Below are 18,677 nucleotides of genomic sequence, written 5' to 3'. Positions count from 1 at the left end.
AGACACCAAATGCTGTGCGAGCCACGGGTGCAGTGCAAGCCCCAGTGACTACCTGATACCAACCCTGCACCAGTACAATACCCTGCAGGTGACTTCCTAACATCACTGTGATTGATTAACAAGAGCTGAAATCTGACCAGATGTTATGGCAGAGAGTCAGCACTAATGGTCAGAAAACTGTTACTAGAAATTACATTGAGTTGTCAAGCTGATACAACAGAGACTAGCTTGGTGTAGAACCAGAGTCAACTGAGATACTGAATGTTACTTTGTGGTGTTCAGCAAAGAGTCTCATTTTTGTTTTTGTGATCAAGTAGACACCAAATTGTCTGTAGAAGACCTAGTGAGAGATCAAAGGAAGTGGCTATTTTCGAGACCTGTACGTCTCCATCTTCTTGAATCATGATGTCAGACATGTGTTTGTTGTTGTTGTTGTGGTCTTCAGTCTTGAGACTGGTTTGATGCAGCTCTCCATGCTACTCTATCCTGTGCAAGCTTCTTCATCTCCCAGTACCTACTGCAGCCTACATCCATCTGAATCTGCTTAGTGTATTCATCTCTTGGTCTCCCTCTACGATTTTTATCCTCCAGTACTAAATTGGTGATCCCTCGATGTCTCGGAACATGTCCTACCACCAGATCCCTTCTTCTAGTCAAGTTGTGCCACAAGCTCCTCTTCTCCCCAATTCTATTCAATACCTCCTCATTAATTATGTGATTTACCCATCTAATCTTCAGCATTCTTCTGTAGCACCACATTTCGAAAGCTTCTATTCTCTTCTTGTCTAAACATGGTAAATCCAGTTGTCACACCCTTCATGACAAGGGTACCAAATGGCAAACGGTAATTCAAGACCCCACACTGCAGCACACACAACAAACGCCTTGACTATCATGGCCTATTCCTTGATTTGTCATGCATACAACATGTGTGGAATTAGATGGAAATATGTATGCTTTCACACCAGCCTCCAACCAGGTATCTTCGTGAACTGACATAGCATGTGTTTCAGGCATGGGAAGAAATTCCTTTGTTTAATATTCAGAAGATGTTTATATTTCATGCCATAACAAATACAAGATGGCATTTGTGTCCGTGGAGGTCATACCCTATAATGAGGTTGATGATGGACGCCAGATCCGAATAGAATAAAAGTTCAATCATTTAATATGTGATGAAAATCTCCAGAAACATTATTCTTGATATATGTTGAACAAAGTTAGAACTTTCAGTAGAACAACTAGTGTAATGGGGGTAAACGACAAACTAAATCCTCAGTGCAATTCAGGAGAGCTCGCTGTGTCTGCAGACGAGAACAAGACAAAGCGTTTGGTAGACTGGTCAGTCTGTCAACTTGCTTCTTTTTTTTTGGAGTCATCAGTCTTCTAACTAATTTGAAGGTGCCTGCCACGAATTCCTCTCCTGCGCCAACCTCTTCATCTTAGACTAGCACTTGCAACCTACGTCAACAATTACCTGCTGGATATATTCCAATCTCTGTCTTTCTCTACATTTTTTGTCCTCTACAGCTCCCTGGTCAGTCTGTCAACATGCTTCTTTTTTTTTGGAGTCATCAGTCTTCTAACTAATTTGAAGGTGCCTGCCACGAATTCCTCTCCTGCGCCAACCTCTTCATCTTAGACTAGCACTTGCAACCTACGTCAACAATTACCTGCTGGATATATTCCAATCTCTGTCTTTCTCTACATTTTTTGTCCTCTACAGCTCCCTGGTCAGTCTGTCAACATGCTTCTTTTTTTTTGGAGTCATCAGTCTTCTAACTAATTTGAAGGTGCCTGCCACGAATTCCTCTCCTGCGCCAACCTCTTCATCGCAGAGTAGCACTTGCAACCTACGTCAACAATTACCTGCTGGATATATTCCAATCTCTGTCTTTCTCTACATTTTTTGTCCTCTACAGCTCCCTCGAAGTTAGTCCCTGATTTCTTGACTAATGTCCTATCATCTTATCCCTTCTTCTTGTCAGTGTTTTCCATATATTCCTTTCCTCACCAATTCTGCGGAGAACATCCTCATTCCATACCTTATCAGCTCACCTAATTTTCAACATTATTCTGTCGCACATCTCGAATGCTTCGTCTCTTCTTTTCCGGTTTCCCCACAGGCCATTTTTCACTGCCATACTATGTTGTGCACCAAAAGTACATTCTCAGAAATTTCTTCCTCAAATTAAGGACTTCTCCTGCCCAAGAGTGCCCTTTTTGCCAGTGGTAGTGTGCTTTTTATGTCCTCCTTTCTCCATCCATCATGGTTATTTTGCTACCTCAGTAGACTTCCTTAACTTCATCTAATTCGTGATGACCACTCTTAATGTTTAGTTTCTCACTTTTCTCTTTTCTGCTACATCTACATGTACATCTACATCTACATGATTACCCTGCAATTCACATTTAAGTGCTTGGCGGAGGGTCCATCGAACCACAATCATACTATCTCCCTAACATTCCGCTCCCGAACAGCGCGCGGGAAAAACGAACACCTAAACCTTTCTGTTCGAGCTCTGATTTCTCTTATTTTATTTTGATGATCATTCCTACCTATGTAGGTTGGACTCAACAAAATATTTTCTCATTCGGAAGAGAAAGTTGGTGAGAGAAATTTCGTAAATAGATCTCGCCGCGACGAAAAATGTCTTTGCTTTAATGACTTCCATCCCAATTCGCGTATCATATCTGCCACACTCTCTCCCCTATTACGTGACAATACAAAACGAGCTGCCTTTTGTTGCACCCTTTCGATATCCTCCGTCAATCCCACCTGGTAAGGATCCCACACCGCACAGCAATATTCTAACAGAGGACGAACGAGTGTAGTGTAAGCTGTCTCTTTAGTGGACTTGATGCATCTTCTAAATGTCCTGCCAATGAAACGCAACCTTTGGCACGCCTTCCCCACAATATTATCTATGTGGTCTTTGCAACTGAAGTTGTTCGTAATTTTAACACCCAGGTACTTAGTTGAATTGACAGCCTTGAGAATTGAACTATTTATCGAGTAATCGAATTCCAACAGATTTCTTCTGGAACTCATGTGGATCACCTTACACTTTTCGTTATTTAGCGTCAACGGCCACCTGCCACACCATACAGCAATCTTTTCTAAATCGCTTTGCAACTGATACTGGTCTTCGGATGACCTTACTAGACGCTAAATTACAGCATCATCTGCGAACAACCTAAGAGAACTGCTCAGATTGTCACCCAGGTCATTTATATAGATCAGGAACAGCAGAAGCCCCAGGACGCTTCCCTGGGGACCACCTGATATCACTTCAGTTTTACTCGATGATTTGCCGTCTATTACTACGAACTGTGACCTTCCTAACAGGAAACCACGAACCCAGTCGCACATCTGAGACGATACCCCATAGGCCCGCAGCTTGATTAGAAGTCGCTTGTGAGGAACGGTGTCAAAAGCTTTCCGGAAATCCAGAAACACGGAATCAACCTGAGATCCCCTGTCGATAGCGGCCATTACTTCGTGTGAATAAAGAGCTAGCTACGTTGCACAAGAACGATGTTTTCTGAAACCATGCTGATTACGTATCAATAGATCGTTCCCTTCGAGGTGATTCATAATGTTTGAATACGGTATATGCTCCAAAACCCTACTGCAAACCGACGTCAACGATATAGGTCTGTAGTTCGATGGATTACTCCTATTACCCTTCTTAAACACTGGTGCCACCTGCTCAGTTTTCCAGTCTGTAGGCACAGATCTATCGGTGAGCGAGAGGTTGTATATGATTGCTAAGTAGGGAGCTATTGTATTAGCGTAATCTGAAAGGAACCTAATCGGTATACAATCTGGACCTGAAGACTTGCCCATATCAAGCGATCTGAGTTGCTTCGCAACCCCTAAGGTATCTACTTCTAAGAAACTCATGCTAGCAGCTGTTCGTGTTTCAGATTCTGGAATATTCCATTCGTCTTCCCTGGTGAAGGAATTTCGGAAAACTGCGTTCAATAACTCCGCTTTAGCGGCACAGTCGTCGGTAACGGTACCATCGGCACTGCGCAGCGGAGGTATTGACTGCGTCTTGCCGCTTGTGTACTTTACATACGACTAGAATTTCTTCGGATTTTCTACCAAATTTTGAGACAATGTTTCGTTGTGGAAACTGTTAAAGGCATCTCGCATTGAAGTCCGTGCCAAATTTCACGCTTCTGTAAATTTTAGCCAATCTTCGGGATTTCGCGTTCTTCTGAACTTCGGATGCTATTTCCGTTGCCTCTGCAACAGCCTTCGGACCTGTTTTGTGTACCATGGGGGATAAGTTCCATCTCTTACCAATTTATGATATTTGAATCTCTTAATTGCTGTTGTTACTATATCTTTGAATTTGAGCCACATCTCGTCTACATTTGCATAGTCAGTTCGGAAGGAATGGAGATTGTCTCTTAGGAAGACTTCTAGTGACACTTTATCCGCTTTTTTAAATAAAATTGTTTTGCGTTTGTTTCTGGTGGATTTGGAAGAAACGGTATTGAGCCAAACTACAACGACCTTGTGATCACTAATCCTTGTATCAGTCATGATGCTCTTATTATCTCTGGATTGTTTGTGGCTAAGAGGTCAAGTTTGTTTTCGCAACCATTTACAATTCGCGTGGGTTCGTGGATTAACTGCTCGAAATAATTTTCGGAGAAAGCATTTAGGACAATCTCGGAAGATGTTTTCTGCCTACCACCGATTTTGAACAAGTATTTTTGCCAACATATCGAGGGAAGGTTGAAGTCCCCACCAACTATAACCGTATGAGTGGGGTATTTATTTGTTACGAGACTCAAATTTTCTCTGAATTGTTCAGCAACTATATCATCGGAGTCTGGGGGTCGGTAGAAGGAGCCAATTATTAACTTAGTTCGGCTGTTAAGTATAACCTCCACCCATACCAACTCGCATGGAATATCTACTTCGACTTCACTACAAGATAAACCACTACTGACAGACAAAAACACTCCAATACCAATTCTGCCTAACCTATCTTTCCTGAACACCGTCTGAGACTTCGTAAAAATTTCTGCAGAACTTATTTCAGGCTTTAGCCAGCTTTCTGTACCTATAACGATTTCAGCTTCTGTGCTTTCTATTAGCGCTGGAAGCTCAGGGACTTTCCCAGCACAACTACAACAATTTACAACTACAATTCCGTCTGTTCCTTGATCCAAGCACGTCCTGTATTTGCCATGCACCCTTTTAGATTGTAGCCCACCCCGTACTTTCCCGAGGCCTTCTAACCTAAAAAACCGTCCAGTCCACGCCACACAGCCTCCGTACCCGTGTAGCCGCCAGCTGAGTGTAGTGAACTCCTGACCTATTCAGCGGAACCCGAAACCCCACCACCCTATGGCGCAAGTCAAGGAATCTGCAGCCAACACGGTCGCAAAACCGTCTGAGCCTCTGATTCAGACCCTCCACCCGGCTCTGCACCAAAGGTCCGCAGTCGGTTCTGTCAACGATGCTGCAGATGGTGAGCTCTGCGTTCATCTCGTAAGCAAGACCGGCAGCCATCACCAAATCAGATAGCCGCTGGAATCCAGAGAGAATTTCCTCAGATCCGAAGCGACACACGTCAGTAGTGCCGACATGTGCCACTACCTGCAGCTGGTGGCACCCTGTGCTCTTCATGGCATCCGGAAGGACCCTTTCTACATCAGGAATGATTCCATTCGGAATGCAGACGGAGTGCACACTGGATTTCTTCCCCTTCTTAGCCGCCATATCCCTAAGAGGCCCCATTACGCGCCTAACTTTGGAGCTCCCATCTACCAATATGCCCACCCTCTGCGATTGCCCGGACCTTGAAGGCTGAGAATCATCCTCTGAAACAGGGCAGGCAGCTGCACCTGGCTCAGCCAGAGACAGTACCTGAAACCTGTTTGTCAGACGCACCGGGGAGGCTTTCTGATCAGCCTCTGGGGACGTCTTTCGCTGCCTGCCACGCCTTGGAACGACCTCCCAATTAACCACAGGCTAGGGCTCAGCCCCACTGCGGGCAGCAACCGGGGCAACCACAGTGGCAGACCGATCTGGGGACAGACGGGACGAGGTTGACATCCCTGTGATACCCAAGTCCGGCTCCCCACAGTGGTGCCCATCGGCAACAGCCTCAAGCTGCGCGACCGAAGTCAGCGCCTCCTGCAGCAGTGAGCAAAGGGATGCCAACTCAGCCCTTGTCCGAACACAGCAATCACAGTCCCTGTCCATTCTAATCGAGTTGAACAACAGTTACTGAAACACGAGTCTGTGCCTAGATAACACAAGCGAAACACGCAAAGAATGTATGAACTAACCTGTACAAATGCCTAACGACTGCGCTACAATCTGCCTGGATTTACGATTACAGTGACTAAAACTCGAAATTACACCTCCTATACGAAACTCACACGGAATTTAGGTAACACAGAATAGAAGCTATATACGTATCTTTCTGCACTGTCGATGTGCACCAACTGGGAGCTCAGGCCACACTGCTACTTCTCATTACTTTCGCCTTCCTTCTATGTACCCTCAATCCATATTTTGTACTCATTAGACTGTCCATTCCAGTCAGCAGATCCTGTAATTCTTTTTCACTATCGCTGAGATAGCAATGTCATCAGCGAATCTTATCACTGATGTCCTTTCACTACGAATTTTAATTCCACTCTTGAACCTTTCTTTTATTTTCGTCATTGCTCCTTCGGTTCACAGATTGAACAGTAGGGGCGAAAGACTACATCCCTCTCTTACACCCATTTTAATCCGAGCACTTCGTACTTTATCTTCCGCTCTTATTATTTGCTCTTGGTTTTTGTACATATTGTATATTACCCGTCTTTCCTTATAGCTTACACTGTGTATTACTCATCTTTCCCTATAGCTTATCCCTATTTTTCTCAGAGTTTCGAAATTTGACATTGTCGAACGCTTGTTCCAGGTCGAGAAATCCTATGAACCTGTCTTGATTTTTCTTCAGTCTTTCTTCCATTATCAACTGAAACGTCAGGATTGTCTTTACCTTTTCTAAAGCCAAACTGATCGTCGTCTAAGACATCCTCAATTCTCTTTTCCACTTTGCAGTATATTATTCTTGACACGACTTGGATGCATGTACTGTTAAACTGATTGTGCGATAATTCTCGCACTTGTAGGCTCTTACAATCTTCGGAATTTGGTGGCTGATGTTTTCCCGAAAGTCAGATGGTATATCACCAGACTGACACATTCTACACACCAACGTCAATAGTCGTTTTGTTGCAACTTCCTCCAACGCTTTTAGAAATTGTGGTGGAATGTTATCTATCCCTTCTGCCTTGTTTCATCTTTAAAGTCTTCCAGTGCTTTTTAAAATTCTGATTATAGTACTGGACCACTATCTCTTCTATATCGACTCCTGTTTTTTCTTCTGTCATGTAATCGGACTGACCCTCCCCCCTCACAGAGACTTCCAATGTATTCTTTCCACCTATTCAGTCTCTTTTCCGAATTTAACAGCGGTATTCCCATTGCCCTTTTAATGTTATCACCCTTGCTTTTAGTTTCAGCGAAGGTTGTTTTGGCTTTTCTATATGCTGAGTCAGTTCTTCCGACAGTCATTTCGTTTTCGAATTCTTCACGTTTTTCATTCAGCCATTTCGCTTTAGCTTGCTTGCACTTCCTATTTATTTCATTCTTAAATGACTTGTATTTCTGTATTCCTGAATTTCCTTGAACATTTTTGTATTTCCTTCATTCATCGATCAACTGAAGTGTTTCATCTGTTACCCAAGGTTTCTTCACAGTTATCTTCTTTGTACCGACGATTTCCTTTCCAACTTCTGTGGTTCCCCTTTTTAGAGGTGTCCATTCCTCTTCAACTGGACTCCCTTTTGAGCTATTCCTTCTCGCAGTATTTATAGCGTCAGAGTACTTCAAGCGTATCTCTTCATTCCTTAGTAATTCCATATCCCACTTCTTTGCGCGCTGATTTTTCCTGACTAGTCTCTTAAACTTCAGCCTACTCTTCATCACTACTAAATTGTGATCTCAGTCTATATCTGATCCTGGATACACCTTACAATCTAATATCTGATTTCCGAATCTCTGCCTGACCATGATGTAATCTGACTGAGATCTTTCCGTATCTCCCTTCCTTTTCCACGCATATCTCTTCCTCTTGTGATTCTTGAAGTGAGTATTCGCTATTATTATCGGAAATTTATTCCAGAACTCAATTACACTTTCTCCACTCTCATTCCTAGTACCAAGCCCATATTCTCCCGTAACTTTTTCTTCTGTTTACGCGTCTCCAACCGCATTACAGCCCTCATGACTGTTAGATTTTCATCTCATTTTACATACTGAATTACCTGTCCAATATCCTCATATGCTTTCTCTATCTCTTCATCTTCGGGTCACGACGTCGGGATGTATACCTGAGCTATCGTTGGTTGGCTGTCGATTCTGATGAGAACCATTCTACCATTAAACTGTTCACAGGAACTCACTCTCTGCTCTACCTTCCTATTCATAACGAATCCTACTCCCGTTATATCATTTTCTGCCGCTGTTGATATTACCCTGTGATCAACTGACCAGAAATCCTTGTCTTTTTTCCATTTCACTTCACTGACTCGCGCTGTATCTAGGTTGAGCCTTAGCATTTCCATTTTCCGATTTTCTAGCTTACCTACCACGCTCAAACCTCTGGCATTCCACGCCCCGACTCGTAGAACGTTGGTTATCTAATATTTTTATTTGATTATTTGGCTATTTAATATTTTTCTCGTGGTGACCTCCATCTAGGCAGTCCCCTCCCGGAGACTAGTTCAGAATTTGTTGCCAATAGAGAGAACAATTACAGGCCACATATCCTGTGGATACACATTATGTGTCTTTAATGCAGTGGTTTCCATCGCCTTCTTCATCCTGATGCCGTTGGTCATTGCTGATCATGCCTCTAAAGCACATATAGAACTTAGTCTGCAAGCGCGTTTCACGTCACCCCCCAAGAAGAGCTGTCAGCATGGAAAGTTTCCCACCGATTTGACATATGCTGCAGCCATGTCATTCAACTCTCATCATGAGATACAGAACGTCTGTCTTTTGTAGAGATCGCATACGACCAGTGACACCAGCTGATGGCCGACCACTGTGGCCGAGCGGTTCTAGGCACTTCAGTCCGGAACCGCGCGACTGCTACGGTCGCAGGTTCGAATCCTGCCTCAGGCATGGGTGTGTGTGATGTCCTTAGGTTAGTTAGGTTTAAGTTGTTCTAAGTTCTAGGGGACTGGTTCAAATGGCTCTGAGCATTATGGGACTTAACAGCTGAGGTCATCAGTCCCCTAGAACTTAGAACTACTGAAACCTAACTAACTTAAGGACATCACACACACCCATGCCCGAGGCAGGATTCGAACCTGCGACCATAGCGGTTGCACGGTTCCAGACTGAAGCGCCTTGAACCACTTGGTCACACCAGCTGGCAGTGGACTAATGACTCAGATGTTAAGTCCCATAGCGCTCAGAGCCATTTGAACCATTTGAACCAGTTGATGATTCCTAACCGCAAATTACTACTTACACGAACACTTTGGATTCTATGACAGAAAGGCGTGCTGGACTTTTGGAGGTAGCTGGGAGGGCTTGATTCCACATAATCAACTTGGTTTCTAGATATCCATAATGAAGAACAGAACAAAGTGCCTAGTACTGTGGTGCGTGAAGAAGGTGGGCAACGGAAGAACAAAAATGGAACCTGGATCAATGGCGCACTGTTGGTTCAAATGGTTCAAATGGCTCTGAGCACTATGCGACTCAACTTCTGAGGTCAGAAGTCGCCTAGAACTTAGAACTAATGAAACCTAACTAGCCTAAGGACATCACACACATCCATGCCCGAGGCAGGATTCGAACCTGCGACCGTAGCTTTCGCTCGGCTCCAGACTGTAGCGCCTAGAACCACACGGCTACTCCGGCCGACGGCGCACTGTTCTCTGCACCGACGAGTGCAGAATTCGTCTGATCCTAGTAAACGTCGCAGAAGAGTGTGGAGTCGACCAGGTGCTGATGCTCACATCAGGTGTGTAGTTCCCGAGTTAATTAGTGAGGTGAGAAAAGGAAAGAAGGAAGATTTGCGATAGGGCGGTCATTAGAGACGGAGCACAAGCTCGGATTAAGAAAAGATGGGAATGAAGCTGGCGAAGCCCTTTTTAGAGGAACCATTCCAGCATTTGCCTGGAGCGATTTAGGGAAATCACAGAAAACATAAATGTGGATGGCTGGATAGGTATTTGAATCGTCGTCCTACCCAATGTTTTGAGGTGGTATCCTATACAGAGGTTGATACTTCTCATAGCTGACGAGGGTAATTTAGGACTGTGCCATATCGTGACGGGGTCGTCCAAAATATTATCTACCTCTTGAACCAGTATTTCAGTCAAGGGATCGTCTTTAAAGAGGATAATGTACTAGTTCATCGCACCCACTACTTGAATAGCTTCCTACATGATATAGGAATCATCTGATTGGAATGAGCCATGGTATCTGCTGACTTGAATCCGAATGAGCGCAAGCAGGACCATTTATAAATTCCATTGCATTGTCGCAGAGCCCCTCTTCACACACAAGACGGCTTTGGGAGTGCCCGCATCGAAGTGTGAGGGGAAGTTCATGCAGCAACTTGTTGACAACCAGCGGGCCAGCAGGCAGAGGAGAATCCAAGCAAGCTGCAGAACATGTGGTGGAGCAACGCTGCATCGATTGTTACTTACAAGAGAAACTCCCCATGGCACCCCCCTCAGATGATTTAGTGGTAAGGTGGCTCGGTGGATAGCCCGTCAGAAACTGAACACAGATCAAGCATGAAAAGAGGAAGAAGGTGTACTGTGCCATGAAAAAAAGCAAATTAGACACAGTGAATGGTCGAAGGACCAGAAGTACAGTATAGAGCAACCTATAACAGCACTGGCATAGAGGTTAAGTGGTCACGGTGTTCTACTGCCATGCATGTGAGCTGTGTTGAAATCTCTCTGGTGCCCCTTTTTTCCCCACAATATTACGAACGATAAATACAAGGTGTGTTACATAAGTAATCCGACCAAATTCATAAAAAATCATTTATTGAATATATTCATACAAATAATCAACAGTTTTCAAAATAGCACCCTCTTGCGCCAATACACTTCTGGAGGCAGTGTTTCCATGCCTGGAAGGCAGCCTATAATACCTCTTCCAGAATGTCCTTTAGAGCTGATGTAACATGCGTCTGAATGCTTTCAATCGTGTCCCAATGTTTTCCTTTCATGACTCCTTTTAACTGAGGAAACAAAAAAAAAAGTCAGCAGGAGCCAGGTCAGGAATGTAGGGGGGCTGGAGAACCAGTGGGGTCTTTGTCCCTGGCCAGGAAGTCGTTGACAATGAAGGCGCTGTGACCCAGCACGTTGTCGGGGTGAACTTTCCATGTGTCCTTGATGTCGCTTCTGCAGTGTGAGACCCTCCTTTTCAGTCTTTTGAGCACTTTCAAGTAGAAAGCTGAGTTCACTGTAGGTACGAATTCGTGGCGGACAGTGCCTTGACGTCAAAGAAGACAATGAGCATGGTTTTGATCCTGGACTTGCTCATGCATGCCTTCTTGGGACAGGGTGACGATAGGGTGTGCCACTCTGAACTCTGCCTTTTCGTCTCAGGGTCGTACTAAAAATCGACGACTCATCACCAGTGATAACTGAGTTTAAAAAATGAGGATCATTTTCACACATTTCCAACATTTCTCAGCACCGAAGCACACGCATGTGCTTGTGTTCGTCGGTCAACACTTTTGGGACGAGTTTGGCACACACGTTTCTCATGTTCAAATCTTCGGTCACAATGCGGAAAACGGTTGTTTTTGACATGTTTAGAGTTTGTGTTATCAATTGAAGGCTCAGCCGTCTGTCAGAGTTCAAACAATCGCGCACATGCGTCACATTTTCGCCGACTAGTGCGGTTGATGGCCGTCCACTGCGAGATTTGTCGGTGATCTCCTCTCGGCCCTTCATGAACGACTTGTGCCATCGGAAAACTTGCGATTTGGGTAAACAATCAGTCCCAAAGGCATGCTGAAGTAATGGAAACGTTTCGATGGCGGACTTCCCAAGTTTAACGCAACATCTGATAGCATACTCTTGCTCTACAGAATGATCCATTGTGCCGTGTTATATAAACTCAAAATGGGGCTGAAGGAAACGCACGTCCTGACTCTCCGGCAGCTCGCAGTCGAATGAGACAAAGAGCGTTTTGTAGCTAACCCCCCCCCACCCCCCTCCACTTAGCCCAGCCGGTCACAACAAGCTGTGCCGTTGCGTCAGAATAAAATTGGTCGCGTTACTTATGGAACGCACTCTGTAGGTGGGTGTGAACTATGTTACAACAAAGAAATTCAAGAGTCAAAACTTACAAAACGGAACGCAACTTCAAAAACTTTAAGAACATATGTTTTGATGGAGCACAGAGAAATTGTGTAATTGTGAGACTGTTACGTTCATTTGTTGCAGTTTATGTGACAAACTACAATGTTTTCATGATTTCCTTGATAGTAATCACATTCACATTCATATGAACACCTAAATCGGACAAGGAGGCATATTTCAGTCACTTACCAGGCGTACAAATTAGGTGCATCAGTAAGAGATTCCTATCATACGACACACGCATTGTCAGTAATGCCGTGTATGATACACCCGACGTGTTTCCCGGTGGAGGGTACGGTTGACTTATCGCCTTGTCATCAAACGCCTGCGGTTCCCATTCGAAAGCCACTTCGTTTCGGCTGCTGATAGAGTAGTTGTGCAGAATCAACTGTCATTATAGGCCCCTCCCTTACACCACGGTGTTGCAAACGGACGTTACACAACGAAACAGACACAAATTTGAATACAGCGAACACCGAAAAAAGAAATAGCGCCAGGGAGGTTTCAACACGGCGCGCCTGCATGGCAGTCCAGCACTATGACCACTTAACTACCACGCCGTTGGTGTTATAAGTTGCTCTATATTACACGTCTTCCCTTGCGACCATTCACTATGTCTATTTTGCTTTTTTTTTCACTGTTCAGTACACCTTCTTCTTGTTTTCACGCATGATCTATGTTCACTTCTTGAATGGTTGTCCACTAGGTCATATCTTACCACTAAATCTGAGGAGGAAGTGGGGGGAGGTGAGACGGGGAGTTCCCCTTGTTAGCAGCAGATTTGATGCACAAAGATGGGAGCTTCCGAATAGGCGGTTATTTTGGCTATTGTTTTCTGTTCATTTCATAGTAAAGATGTTTCATTTGTTTTATTAGGCTTACACTTTCATTTGATGCTCTCCTCTGCTCTGCTGCAGACTTTTCCACTAAATACAGTTTTCAGTTATACGCATCCGTATTGCCAATCATGTTTCCTCATCTCATCTTTAAAACTTCCACGAGTTCGTCATCTCAGTCTTTTCGTGTCTCTTGGAATGTGCCAATAAACTTTTAAGCTCCCTGACTAGTTTTGAAATCGGATTACCTACAAAAGTAAGCCCGAATTATGCCCTTAATTTCCTCTCATGATTTCATAAAGTAACGCAGCCTGACTACGACATTAATAGAATATGACCTATAGCTGGAGGGACTTACTTCACGCACCATAACATAACGGCCAAAGCACGTAGTTAATCGATTTACCTGAACCTAATTAGTCGCAGCAAACTCCTGAATTTACTTGAAAAACGTGTAAACAGGATGCTTATAGCGCCATCGAGTGCAATGGGCATGATGTTAACATAGCTCACAAATGCATATAGTAAAACAGTTACAGTTCATGCTATGAAAAATTGCAACACTGCCAGCTTTGGCAAACTCTGTCACTTACTTTATGTTCTGTAAAGGCATGTATAGAATAATGGTGCATAACGTTCACCGTGATTGGTGCAAGATTTAAGATAAATTGTAAAAGTGATTTTAGAGAACAGGATATTAGTTTAATTCAAATTAGTGGTATTGCGGTGATTGCAAAGTGCCACTCGACATAAATTCATCTTTGAGGAAAAGTGGTGGCAAGGAAGTTAAATTGATTTAGAAAATATGTGAACAGAACATTTCCAAAATGTAATTAAACCTAGGTGCCACACAGAACATTAGTGCTAAGAAAATGCGGTACAAAATGTTCAGGACTTGGGAATTTGAAACAAGAGAAATTCTGTACATGACGGGGAATATTGAATAAAGCTTGTTGGCAGGAAGCGTGACGAATGTAAATGCTCTACCAATCGGATGAATAAAAAACAAACCGACTAAAGATTCGATGAGCCGGCCGGTGTGGCCGAGCGGTTCTAGGCGCTTGAGTCTGGAACCGCGTGACTGCTACGGTCGCAGGTTCGAATCGTGCCTCGAGAATGGATGTGTTTGATGTCCTTAGGTTAGTTAGATTTAAGTAGTTCTGAGTTCTAGGGGACTGATGACCTCAGATGTTAAGTCCCATAGTGTTCAGATGAATTTTGAAAGATTCGATGAAGTTCTCCATTTCTAATCCCGCAATATAAATCGAGAAGTTAATTGTACGTAAACCACACAATACCTGTGAATAATTAACAGACTCGTTTTGCCAATGTACTCATGCACTATACAGCCAGATAGCATATTACCACACCGCCGCAACCGTACAGCGAATCGTGTCAGCATACTGACCAGACCAGGTACCTCCACACGAGTCTCCATGCTGTCGTGTTTTCTGCACGCTGCCCATCATCCACCACGAGGTATGCATAAACCTGACCAGAACTCAGGAGTCCTTCCGACCAAGCTTACGGAATGTCCCAAGACACTTAAGTTTGTTGCAATAAATAGATAGCTAGTTGTAGACGTGTATCTTTGCAGTGAACCAGCAACTTAATAAAACGTGAAGTCATTTCAGCAATGAAAGTTGCAAGGGCAACTGACAACTTTTGACTTCTTAATTCCCCAGTCTACATGCCTCAACCGCCTCCATATTATTTTCGTTACTGCTTTAATTACTTCTTTCTCTCCAGTCTGTTCTTTCATTCGCATTTTTGTTTATCTCTCTCTCTCTCTCTTTCTTAGAAGTGAAACTCCCCATCCCACCCCCTCAGATTTAGTGATAAGAGGGAACAGTGGACAGTCCGTCAAAAACTTAACACAGATCGAGCAATCGAGCATGAAAATACGAAGAAGGTGTATTGAACTGTGAAAAAGAAGCAAAATAGAAATAGTGAGCGATCTAAGGACAGGAAACGCAATATGAAGCAGCAAAACTAAGCACTAAGCAATGCCGTCGTGGTTAAGAGGCTCCGGAAAGCCCTATCTTCCCAATGTTAAAATAACGCTTTTAAATGACATGTTTTCTCGGAAAGCATTTGAGCTAGGAAGTTGAAATTTTTACAGGTTATTTATTGGAGTATTGATTACAAGTTAACACAGGAATTTTTAAAAAAAATTGCTATTGTAATGAAAGTTCACTACTTTTTGTGCCATTTTTTGTTTATAAATTCAACAATACACAGGTTTTTGAAAAAAAGGCTGTGTTACGTTACGCAGTAGGAACTGTGTGACAATTTCCTGAAAATCTGAAGCAATATGTAATTTGTATGAAAAAATAAAACTCATGAGAATCAAGCGACAAATTTTGGATTGCCTTTTTAGTGCATCCCGGGTCCATAGGATTGATTATCTTCATTTTCTGCAAACTCGTCCTCCAGCTTCCTTTTTCTCCTCCTCCTTTTTACTCTGGCTTGTATTTCTAGGCTATTTATAGCCGAGTTAGCAGCCCGAAGACGTCCCTTGTCTAAAGCAAGCATCGTTCGTACCACATTGACATCTATCTTCATTCCCATATTTCGAAATACTTTGCATCTTAGAACGTTGTCATCGTTGAAAGTAGCAACAGCATCATACTCACCAAAATGAAGAGTTCCCATTCCAACAAACAGAGTCTTGGGGATTCAAATGGTTCAAATGGCTCTGATTGTAGTAACGTAACAAGACTGTTACGCCACTTGAGGTAGCCGATTGAAAGAAAGGCACGCGTACACACACGCCGACAGGCGTGAATTCTGGAACAGGATAACTATTGAATGGTAGCAAGAAAAGTACGTAGCTGCTTTATACTTAACTTTTATTATGTGATGAATACAGCATTCTTCTTGAGACATTTATACTATAACTCTCAAACTATGTAAGGCTAATGGCGCCTTGCTAGGTCGTAGCCATGGACTTAGCAGAAGGCTATTCTAACTGTCTCTCGGCAAATGAGAGGAAGGCTTCGTCCGTATGGTCGCTAGCAATCTCGTCGTACAACTGGGGCGAGTGCTCTATCGTATCTCGAGACCTGCCTTGTGGTGGCGCTAGGTCTGCGATCACACAGTGGCGACACGCGGGTCCGACATGTACTAATTGGACCGCGGCCGATTTAAGCTACCACCTAGCAAGTGTGGTGTCTGGCGGTGACACCACATTCCTCCCCCGCAAATCGGCGAACGGTCGTGTGATAAGGCTTCCGCCCGCCGTGGGGAGGACCCCATGTTGACGCATGCGATGAGGTGGGGAGCCTAACAACAGGCGAGGCTGTGCCACCCGCACCCGGCCATTCGGTCCGAGGGGAGCTAGGAAACGCCTGAAAACCTAGTCCAGGGTGCACGTCAACATGCGGTGTATGCGCCCGTAAAGAAACAGGAGGGGCCGAAGGGTCGACCTCCATTGCGTCGGGGTATCCGACGCGCGATGACGTCATGTGGTCCGGAGCGGGCAAGAGGTCCATGGCGGAGGACAGCTGGTCACGGGAAGCGATCGGCGGCGCGTGACCCAGGGAGGCGCGTGGCGGCTGCAGCGAAGCGTCGAATGCGGGCGGCGCCGGCGGGAGAACAGGCGGCGGCGACGGCTGCTGCGGCGGCGCGTCGCCATGGGGCAAAATGGAAGGCATCGTCGGTAACACCCGGGGATGAGGCGAGCCAGTAGATGGGTCCCCAGCTCGCTGACCGGACGGCAGCGACGGGGAGCGGCAGAACCCTTGCGACGACAGAGGCGCAGCTGATGGAGATGCCGACGCACCTCACCAGAGGCCCCCAAAACCAAATACATCGCGCGGCCGAGGCAGCGAAGAATGCGCCCTGCGAGCCAACGCCGTGAACCTCTATAGTGGCGATAAAATACCACGTCGCCTGGAGCAAAAGCAGGAGTCTGCCGCTGCACAGGAACCTGATGCGGCGGATGCAGCAAAGACATCAAGGTGCGATGAGGACGACCATGGAGCAACTCAGCCGGCGAGCGACCATCTCGGGGCTGAGATCGATACGAAGACAAAAAGAGCAACAATGCGTCCTCCCGAGAATGCGACTCTTTCCATTTCAACATCTGTGACTTGAAAGTCCGGACCAATCGTTCAGCGGCACTGTTTGACTGAGGCGAAAACGGCGCGGATGTCAGATGTTGAATACCATTGGCCTGGCAGAATGACTGAAATTCTGTGGACATGAATTGTGGGCCATTGTCGGAAACAATAGTCTGCGGAAGACCTTCAATGCAAAAGATAGCAGACAACGCTTGGATGGTGGCGGAGGACGTCGTGGAAGACATCCGGACAACAAAAGGAAAATTACTGAAGGCATCGACCAGAACCAACCATCGAGCATTCCAGAATGGACCAGCAAAATCGATGTGCAAGCGTTGCCAAGGGGAAGAGGCTGTTGGCCATGCAAAGACTTTCCGCGGCGGTGCGGATTGTTGTTCGGCACACGCCGGGCAAGAAGAACACATATTCGTAATCGCAGCGTCTATTCCGAACCAAGTACAGTGCTGACGAGCAAGTTGTTTCGTTCGCACTATACCCCAATGTCCGTGGTGAAGAAGCCGTAAAACAGAGGACTGTAACGAACGTGGGACCACGACTCTGGACTGATCATTATCAGAACGCAACAACAAAACACCACGTCGAACAAAGAGTCTCTCCTTGTGAGCAAAAAATTGGCGAACCAACGGATCCTCGATCCGAGACTTTGACAAAGGCCATTGCGTAGCAACAAAACGCAAAACAGTAGCAAGGACAGGGTCAGCAGCTGTGGCTGTAGCTACACGACGAAAATCAATCGGAAACGATTCGACCACTTCATCGGTTTCCAAATCAATGAACATGCAAGCAAGTTCGGAAGAATCGAATGCTTTATCCTCAGCAACCGGCAAACGGGACAACGCATCGGCGTTTCCGTGCTTAGCAGTGGACCGATACAAGATATCGTAGCGGTACTGCGAGAGGAAAATAGACCAGCGAATGAATTTCTGCGCTGTACGCGGAGGTACAGGCTTGTTCGGATGAAAAAGCGATGTCAAAGGTTTGTGGTCTGTGATGATGGTAAAGTGACGACCATACAAGAAATCATGGAACTTAGTAACACCAAATACGAGAGCCAAAGCTTCTTTCTCTATCTGTGAATAATTTCTTTGCGCAGACGAGAGCAATTTGGACGCAAAGGCAATAGGGCGATCATGGGAGCCAACTTTGTGCGCAAGCACAGCACCGATCCCGAAATCCGATGCATCTACCATCAACAAAAGGGGTTTCTGGGGATCGAATGGCGTAAGGCAAGTATTAGAAAGCAACGCCGATTTCAACTGGCGAAAGGCACGTTCGCATTCCGTCGTCCAGATAAACGGAACACCTGTACGGCGAAGCGAGG

This window comes from Schistocerca serialis, chromosome 7, assembly GCF_023864345.2.
Source record: "Schistocerca serialis cubense isolate TAMUIC-IGC-003099 chromosome 7, iqSchSeri2.2, whole genome shotgun sequence".
In the NCBI taxonomy this organism is placed as follows: domain Eukaryota; kingdom Metazoa; phylum Arthropoda; class Insecta; order Orthoptera; family Acrididae; genus Schistocerca; species Schistocerca serialis.
This window is presented reverse-complemented; position numbering follows the sequence as displayed.